This window comes from Atractosteus spatula, chromosome 12 (assembly GCF_055471065.1).
Source record: "Atractosteus spatula isolate fAtrSpa1 chromosome 12, fAtrSpa1.hap1, whole genome shotgun sequence".
NCBI classification, from domain to species: Eukaryota; Metazoa; Chordata; class Actinopteri; order Semionotiformes; family Lepisosteidae; genus Atractosteus; species Atractosteus spatula.
In genome coordinates this window covers 16985289-16993502 of record NC_142717.1, presented here as the reverse complement: position 1 = coordinate 16993502, position 8214 = coordinate 16985289, and positions in this window count along the sequence as shown.

The following is an 8214-nucleotide window of genomic DNA, read 5'->3' as shown; positions in this document are numbered from 1 at the left end:
TCACCACCATGTAACTTATAGGGCAGTAACAGCACAGTTTTCAAAACGTGTTTTTCAGCCCAAAATAAACGCATTTTTGCAAACTTTGAAATCCCAATGTACCTGCTTGGCTCAGGAGAGCATACTGAGTCAGCTCTTAACCCCTCCGTACAGAACTTGTCAAAACGTGTTTTTCAGACGAGATAAATGCGTTTTTGCAACCTTGAGTACCCCAATGTAACTACTGGGCTCAGAAGAGCACACTTAGTCAGCTCTTAACCCCACTGTGCAGAAGTTGTCAAAACGTGTTTTTCAGCAGAGATAAATACGTTTTTGTAACGTTGGGCACCCCAATGTAACTGCAGGTGCCCTAACAGTACACTTTTCAAAATGTGTTTTTCAGCCGAAATATGCGTTTTTGCAGAATTTGAAATCCCAATGTACCTGCTTGGCTCAGGAGAGCACACCGAGTCAGCTCTTAGCAGCAGAGTTGAGATTTTATCAAAACGTCGTTTTCAGCTCAAACAAACGTGTTTTGGCAACCCTGGGCATCCCACTGTAAATGCTGTTGCCAGAGGAGCATACTAAGTCAGCTCTTAGAAGCAGTGTTGAGATTTTGTCAAAACGTCATTTTCAGCTCAAGCAAATGCGTTTTGGCAACCTTGGGCATCCCACTGTAAACGCTGTGGTCAGAAGAGCATACTGAGTCAGCTCTTAGCAGCAGTGTTCAGATTTTGTCAAAATGTCGTTTTCAGCCCAAACAAACGTGTTTTGACAACCTTTGGCATCCCACTGTAACTGCTGTGGTCAGACGGGTAGACTGAGTCTGCTCTTAGCAGAAGTGAAGAGATTTTGTCAAAACGTCGTTTTCAGCTCAAACAAAAGCGTTTTGGCAACTTTGGGCATCATACTGTAAACGCTGTTGCCAGAAGAGCATACTGAGTCAGCTCTTAGCAGCAGTGTAGAGATTTTGTCAAAACGTCGTTTTCAGCTCAAACAAATGCGTTTTGGCAACCTTGGGCATCCCTCTGTAAACGCTGTTGCCAGAACAGCATACTGAGTCAGCTCTTGGCAGCAGTGTTGAGATGTTGTCAAAATGTTGTTTTCAGCTCAAATAAACGCGTTTTGGCAACATTGGGCATCCCACTTGAACTGCTGTGGCCAGAAGGGGATACTGAGTCTGCTCTTAGCAGCAGTGTTGAGATTTTGTCAAAACGTCGTTTTCAGCTCAAACAAATGCGTTTTGGCAACTTTGGGCATCCCACTGTATCTGCTGTGGTCAGAAGGGCAGACTGAGTCAGCTCTTAGCAGCGGTGTTGAGATTTTGTCAAAACGTCTTTTTCAGCTCAAGCAATCGCGTTTTGGCAACCTTGGGCATCCTGAACAATGTTCAGAAGATGACAAAAAGTTATGGTGGGATGTAAAACGTTGCACAAAAGTGTTTATTTGAGCTGAAAATTATGTTTTGTATCATTCTGAACACTGTTGATAACAACAACATCACTTTATTAACCCTTTACAATTCTTGCATTAGGAATTGTCTTGTCGCATACCCCAGCTAGCTCTCCATAAGACATACAGCCAGGGAGAGAAGCTTGGAGTCAGAGCGCAGGGTCTGCCATTGTATGGTGCCCCTGGAGTAGTTGGGGTTAAGGGCCTTGCTCAGGAGCCCAACAGAGCAGGATTTCTCTGCCGCCTGCAGGATTTGAACTGGCAGCCTTCCAGCCACAGGCACAGATCCTTAGCCACAGAGCCACCGCTCTGCCCCAAACATCTGCGTCTGCATGCAGTTCTGGTCACAATTGTTACAGTGGGATGTAAAACGTTGCATAAAACCGTTTATTTGAGCTGAAAATTATGTTTTGTATCATTCTGAACATTTTTGATAGTATCTTTCTGCATGCAGTTCTGGTGACAGTTGTATTAGTGAGATGTAAAATGCCGCACAAAAGCATTTTAGCTGAAAATGATGTTTCGAATAATTCTGAACATTGTTGATAATATCTGAGTATATATGCAGTTCTGGTTACAGTGGGATGTAAAATGTTGCACAAAAGCATTTATTTGAGCTGAAAATGACGTTTTGAATCATTCTGAACATTGTAGATAATATATGAGTCTGCATACAGTTCTGGTCACAATAGTTACAGTGGAATGTAAAACGTTGCACAAAAGCATTTATTTGAGCTGAAAATGACGTTTTGTGTCATTCTAAACATTGTTGATAATATCTGAGTCTGCATTCAAATATAGTCACAATAGTAACAGTGGGATGTGAAATGTTGCACAAAAGCATTTATTTGAGCTGAAATGATGTTTTGTATCATTCTGAACATTGTTGATAATATCTGAGTCTGCATGCAGTTCTGGTCACAATAGTTACAGTGGGATGTAAAATGTTGCACAAAATTGTTTATTTGAGCTCAAAATGATGTTTTGTATCATTCTGAACATTGTGGATAATATCTGAGTCTGCATGCAGTTCTGGTCACAATAGTTACAGTGGGATGTAAAACGTTGCACAAAAGCATTTATTTCAGCTGAAAATGATGTTTTGCATCATTCCGAACATTGTTGATAATATTTGAGTCTGCAGCAGTGCTGGTGACCGTGGTTGCAGTGGGATGTAAAACGTTGCACAGAAGTGTTTATTTGAGCTGTAAATGACGTTTTGTATCATTCTGATCATTGTTGATCATTTCTGACTGTATTCAGTTCTGGTCACACTAGTTACAATTGGATGTAAAACAGTGCACAATAGCGTTTATTTGAGCTGAAAATGTCGCGATAAAGTTATCTTTAACTTTAAATTTCTTTAAATTTTGGCACGCCTGTAGCATTTTCACTAAAACTCTAGAGTTACGAGTACACTTGCTTTGCGTATAAAGTACATTGTGAATGTTTTCACAGCCTTGACTTTGTCGTTTTACACCATTTTTTTTACCACACACAAATATTCTTATGTCCATATCTTCACTATGGAAACACAGAAAGCCTTCAAACCAAATGTTTTAAAGACCAAGAGTTGTGAACATTTTCACAAAATTTTCACTACATAAACGCATCAGTGAGCTAATTATTTTTTTCTGACACTCGTGGACATTCAGGGTTTTCACTGATACGCAATTACGCACCATCTGGAACACTGGGGGACCGCTGTATACTGTAGCGCTCTCGGGTTCACGTGTGTCACGAATCGCACACGGGCATGTAAGTGCTCCCACATTCCCACGACCTCTTCTCTCCCTAAATGTCCACGCACCAATCTACTCAGCACTATTTAAACCCTCACTAGTCTTCCCTTCCTCGCTCACAATTGAGGTCTTCTCCCTGAGCTGCGTATTTGTATGTTTCCTACCCTGCTTACTTGTTGTTAGATCACCGCAATTCTGACTCAACGCCTCCCTTTGACTACGTCTTTGCCTCCCGATTTGGTACTTTCAAACTCTCGACTCCTTCCCGGATTTTGGACCCCAGCTCTTGTACTTGACCACGTCTTCGCCTCCCGATTTGGTACTTACAAACTCTTGACTCCTTCCCAGGTTTTGGACCCCAGCTGTGTACTGGACCACGTCTTTGCCTCCCGATTCAACTCCTAACCTTCAACCATCAGAAGTGCCTCACATAGGATCCCTATCTACTGAAGTCCGGCTATACCTGACAACGTATAGGTCGGTCTAGTAAGCCGGCTCGCACAACCTGCAATGTCGGCCATATGCGTTACACTATCCCCTACTTAATTCACCATTCTCGGTGAAGGGCTATTCTACCCTACTCTCACACCAATGTAATGCTCTTGGGTTCATGCAGGAAAAAAGGACAAGTGGAGACAAGATAAGAAAACAAGCAACTGCTTTTATTTACCTTTCAAAACAACACCACCCACAGGATTTTACGCACACATAAGGGGACCGACGGAACATGTACGCAGGTTTAGGGTGGTATCTCGTTAACAGAAGACTACACACTTATTAAGCTACACAGGACACTTAAAGTAACATAAATCTATTAACATGAGCAGGGTCAGCTGCTGGTCATCGTGCTGACCCTCAGACTCCCCCAGGCTACAACTCCCAGCCTGCTTCGCGGTACCCTGAGTGCCTAGGTGCCCTTCCTCCTCACCACCAGGCGAGGGTGCTACAATATATACAGTACATACGTTTAACAACGCGAGAACTTGATTTTTTTAAGATAGCACTACAGGTAATACACTGGAATAGGGGGGTCTTCTTCATGACTCAATAGCATTTCAAGCACAAGATTCACAATGCTGTAACCAAGTGTTTTACACACTAGGCAGGCCCCCTCATCTTATACAACCTTGCTTTGGGTTGTGAAACTTTTCCTTATTTTTTTATGATTTTTTCAATAGGGCACCATTAGAGAGGCAGTACATGGGGATGGGGGATGCTATTCACGAGTCAATAGCTTTTGCACAACCATACTCATTATGCTGTAACCAAGGGTTTTACACACGAGGCACGCCCACTGACCCATCACAACCTTTGATATGTGAAGCCTTTCTTTCAGATACCTGGCTATTTTCCAGATACCTGGATATGTACATTTCGCAAACCCTGGTCTGATGAGGGTATGGTATGCACAATGTCACAGTGGTAGGTTTTGCAAGCATGAAATGTAGTGATAGATTTGAAAGAAACAAAGGATGATATACAGCATAGTTCAGTGGAAGGACTATAAGTTTATCAGCAGTAGTATTGGTTCTGTAAACTAGGAAAAGGAATCCAACAGCAATACAAAAAGGAAACACAGAAGTGTTTATCGATACATCAAATCTTTTTTTATTTGTTGTATTCTTTATTACATGCATTCACAACCATCGCAACGATAGAAATCAGATGCAACAGATTTGATCATAAAATATTTATGCAATTCGGTGTTCTATCCAGTAATATTAAAACAAAGGGGGGAAGACCATGTCTTCAGGGATGATGTTAAATAGCATGTTGTTTGGCACGCTGGAGCCAGAAATGTTTGGATTAATCAAAACAGAAAAGCATTGTGAAAGTACTTCAAAATGTGTTTCAGTTGTAGAGACAGAACATAATTTCATGCTGTAAAAAGACGTCCCTAGGCATAATTTGTTTGCTATAAATGTGTTCCTAAAAAGGAATAAAAAAAGCCATTTGATTCAAATAGCTTTGGTAAAATCTATGGATACTTTGCCCTTGAGCTGTGAAGCTTTTAGATTCTTTGGGTCCTTTATGCAGACCTCTCAAAAGTAGGAGCACCCATTATTTAAAAGATTTTAAAAACTATAGCTTTCATAAAAATGTGAGAGTATCTTCATGCATTCCTCTTCATAGCACTTTACACTTAGTTTAAACTACTGAGTGAACTAGGTTTATTACAGACAGCAAGGGGCAGTTCTTTAGCCGGTTGTGGGTCAACTTCAACAACTGTCCAACTGTGTTTTTGATCATTTTGTTACGGATTCGGTAAGAGAAACCGAAACCAGAGAATGAACCCACTTGCAGGAGCTGATAAAGCCTAGCCGTGATCCAAAGAAAGCCGTAGTCGGAGAAACGAGCCGAGAGTCCAGGGGAAGCCAGAGATCCAAAAGGGAACGAGTTACCGAAGCCAAAGCGTGATCCGAAACCGTAGACAATAGAGCAATCCGATAGTCCAGGGGAAGCCAGAGATCCAAAACAGAGCGTGAGTACCGAAGCCAAGCCGTAATCCGAAAAACCGTCGTCAAAAGGGGGAAAAACCGTAAACCGAAAACCAAGAAGGACACAAGGCAGAAGAAGGAGTAGCGCAACTAGGAAGCTCGAAAGGTAAACCAATACTGAGCAAGGAGGTAGGGAAAGACAGGTGTTTAAGTACAGGATGAGACGGGGGTGTGGTGGTGAATAAGAAAACTGATAGGTAAACTGATGGAGTAAGGCTACGCCTTCTTCTGCCTCTTCCGTTGCTGGGAGGCAGGGATCGTAACATTACCCCCCCCTCTATGGGCGGCTCCTGACGCCCTAGCGGGACGATCAGGGAAGTTGAGGTGGAAGTCTTGGATGAGGTTGGGATCCAGAATATCCTTCTCCGGAACCCACGAACGCTCCTCTGGACCGTAGCCTTCCCAATCGACTAGATATTGCAGGGATCCACGAGACCATCGGGAATCCAGGATCTTATTGACAGTGTAAGCAGGGAGTCCATCAATTACTCGAGGCGGTGGGGGGTTTTGTTGCGGTTTAGACAGGGTGGATCTGTGAAAGGGCTTAAGGAGGGAAACATGGAAAGTAGGGTGGATCCAAAGGGTAGGAGGCAAGGCCAGCCGATAAGTTACTGGGGTAATCTGGGTGAGGACACGAAAAGGACCAATGTACCTGGGAGCAAGCTTGCCAGAAGGTTGCTTTAGAGGAAGGTTATGGGTAGACAACCAAACAAATTGACCACGTCGAAATCTGGGTGGGATTCGACGGCGCCGATCAGTCACCTTCTTCTGCTGAGCTGCGGTGCGAAGAAGGGTGGCTTTGGCCTTTCTCCAGAAGGTCTGCAGGTTTGTGATATAGTCCTGAACAGATGGGACCTCCGTGTCGGGATGGGAGTCTGGGATAAGAGGAGGCTGATAACCTAAGGCACACTTAAAGGGAGACATGCCAGTAGATGTAGTATACAACGAATTGTGTGCATACTCTGCCCATGGAAGCAAGGACACCCAATTATCATGGGTAGAGGAGATATAGGTCCGTAAGTAGGTCAGCAGTTCCTGATTCATGCGTTCCGTCTGACCGTTGGCCTGAGGGTGATAAGCTGAAGTAAGTGAAACTGAAGCGCCCAGCGACTTACAGAAGGCCTTCCAAAATCGGGAGACAAACTGAGGGTCCCTATCTGAAACAATATCTTTAGGGATGCCATGCAGACGGAAGATATGCAGTACGAACAATTCTGCTAGTTCTCGAGCCGTAGGTAAAGATGGCAGGGGAATAAAATGAGCAGATTTGGAGAAGCGGTCTACCACTACCATAATAGTCGTGTGTCCATGGCTAGGTGGAAGGTCAGTAATAAAATCAACTGAGAGGTGGGTCCAGGGACGGTCAGGGATGGGTAAGGGTTGAAGAAGGCCTGCCGCCCTCATCCGGGAAGACTTCATTTGAGAACAGATAGAGCAGGCCTGGACATACTCCTTGACATCCTTGGCCATAGTTGGCCACCAGAAGTCTCTGGAGATGAAATCCAAGGTACGCTGGAATCCAGGGTGTCCAGCGAAACGGAAGTCATGTCCCCATTGTAAAACTGCAGATCTGACTGGATTAGAGACAAATAATTTGTCCTGAGGGCACTGAGGAGGTACCGTCTGTCCTACCAAGGCTCGTCGAACAATTACCTCAATGTCCCATCTTACAGCTGCCAGGAACTTACCAGAAGGAATGATGGGCTCAGGAATCAATTCGGTCTCAGGAGGGTCGTGGATCCGTGAGAGAGCATCTGCTTTGATGTTCTTAGAGCCTGGAGTGTAGGTGATAAAGAAATTAAACCTGGTAAAAAAAAGGGACCATCTAGCCTGGCGAGGACAAAGATGTTTGGCCGATTGCAAATACTCCAGGTTTTTGTGATCAGTGTAAATCAAAAATGGGTGATGAGCACCCTCTAGCCAGTGCCTCCATTCCTCCAATGCCAGCTTAATGGCCAAAAGAGCTCACGGTTACCAACATCATAGTTCATCTGTGCAGGGGATAACTTCTTAGAGAAGAAGGCACAGGGGTGAAGAATCTGTTTTTCTCCATGATGTTGAGAGAGAACAGCACCAACACCATGGCCAGAAGCATCCACTTCGACCACAAAAGGCAAAGAAGGATCAGGGTATTTTAGGATGGGGGCTGTTGTGAATAGGTGTTTCAGGCGCTGAAATGCTTCTTCTGCTTGAGGGGTCCAGTTACCTTGTCTTGGTCCTTTTCGAGTTAAAGAGGTTATTGGAGGGACCACCGAGCTGAAGTTTCGAATAAACTTCCTGTAAAAGTTAGCAAAGCCGAGAAATCGTTGTATGTGTTTGAGATTCTTGGGTGTGGGCCAATCAGTAATCGCAGAGACTTTACTCGAATCCATTTCCACCCCCTCTGGAGAGATGATGTAACCTAAAAAATGAATCTTAGAAGCATGGAAGGTGCACTTCTCCAGTCTGACATAAAGTTTATTCTTAATGAGCCGGGAGAGTACTTCTCTGAAATGGAGAACATGATCCTGGAAGGAATTAGAAAAAATTAGAATGTCATCTAA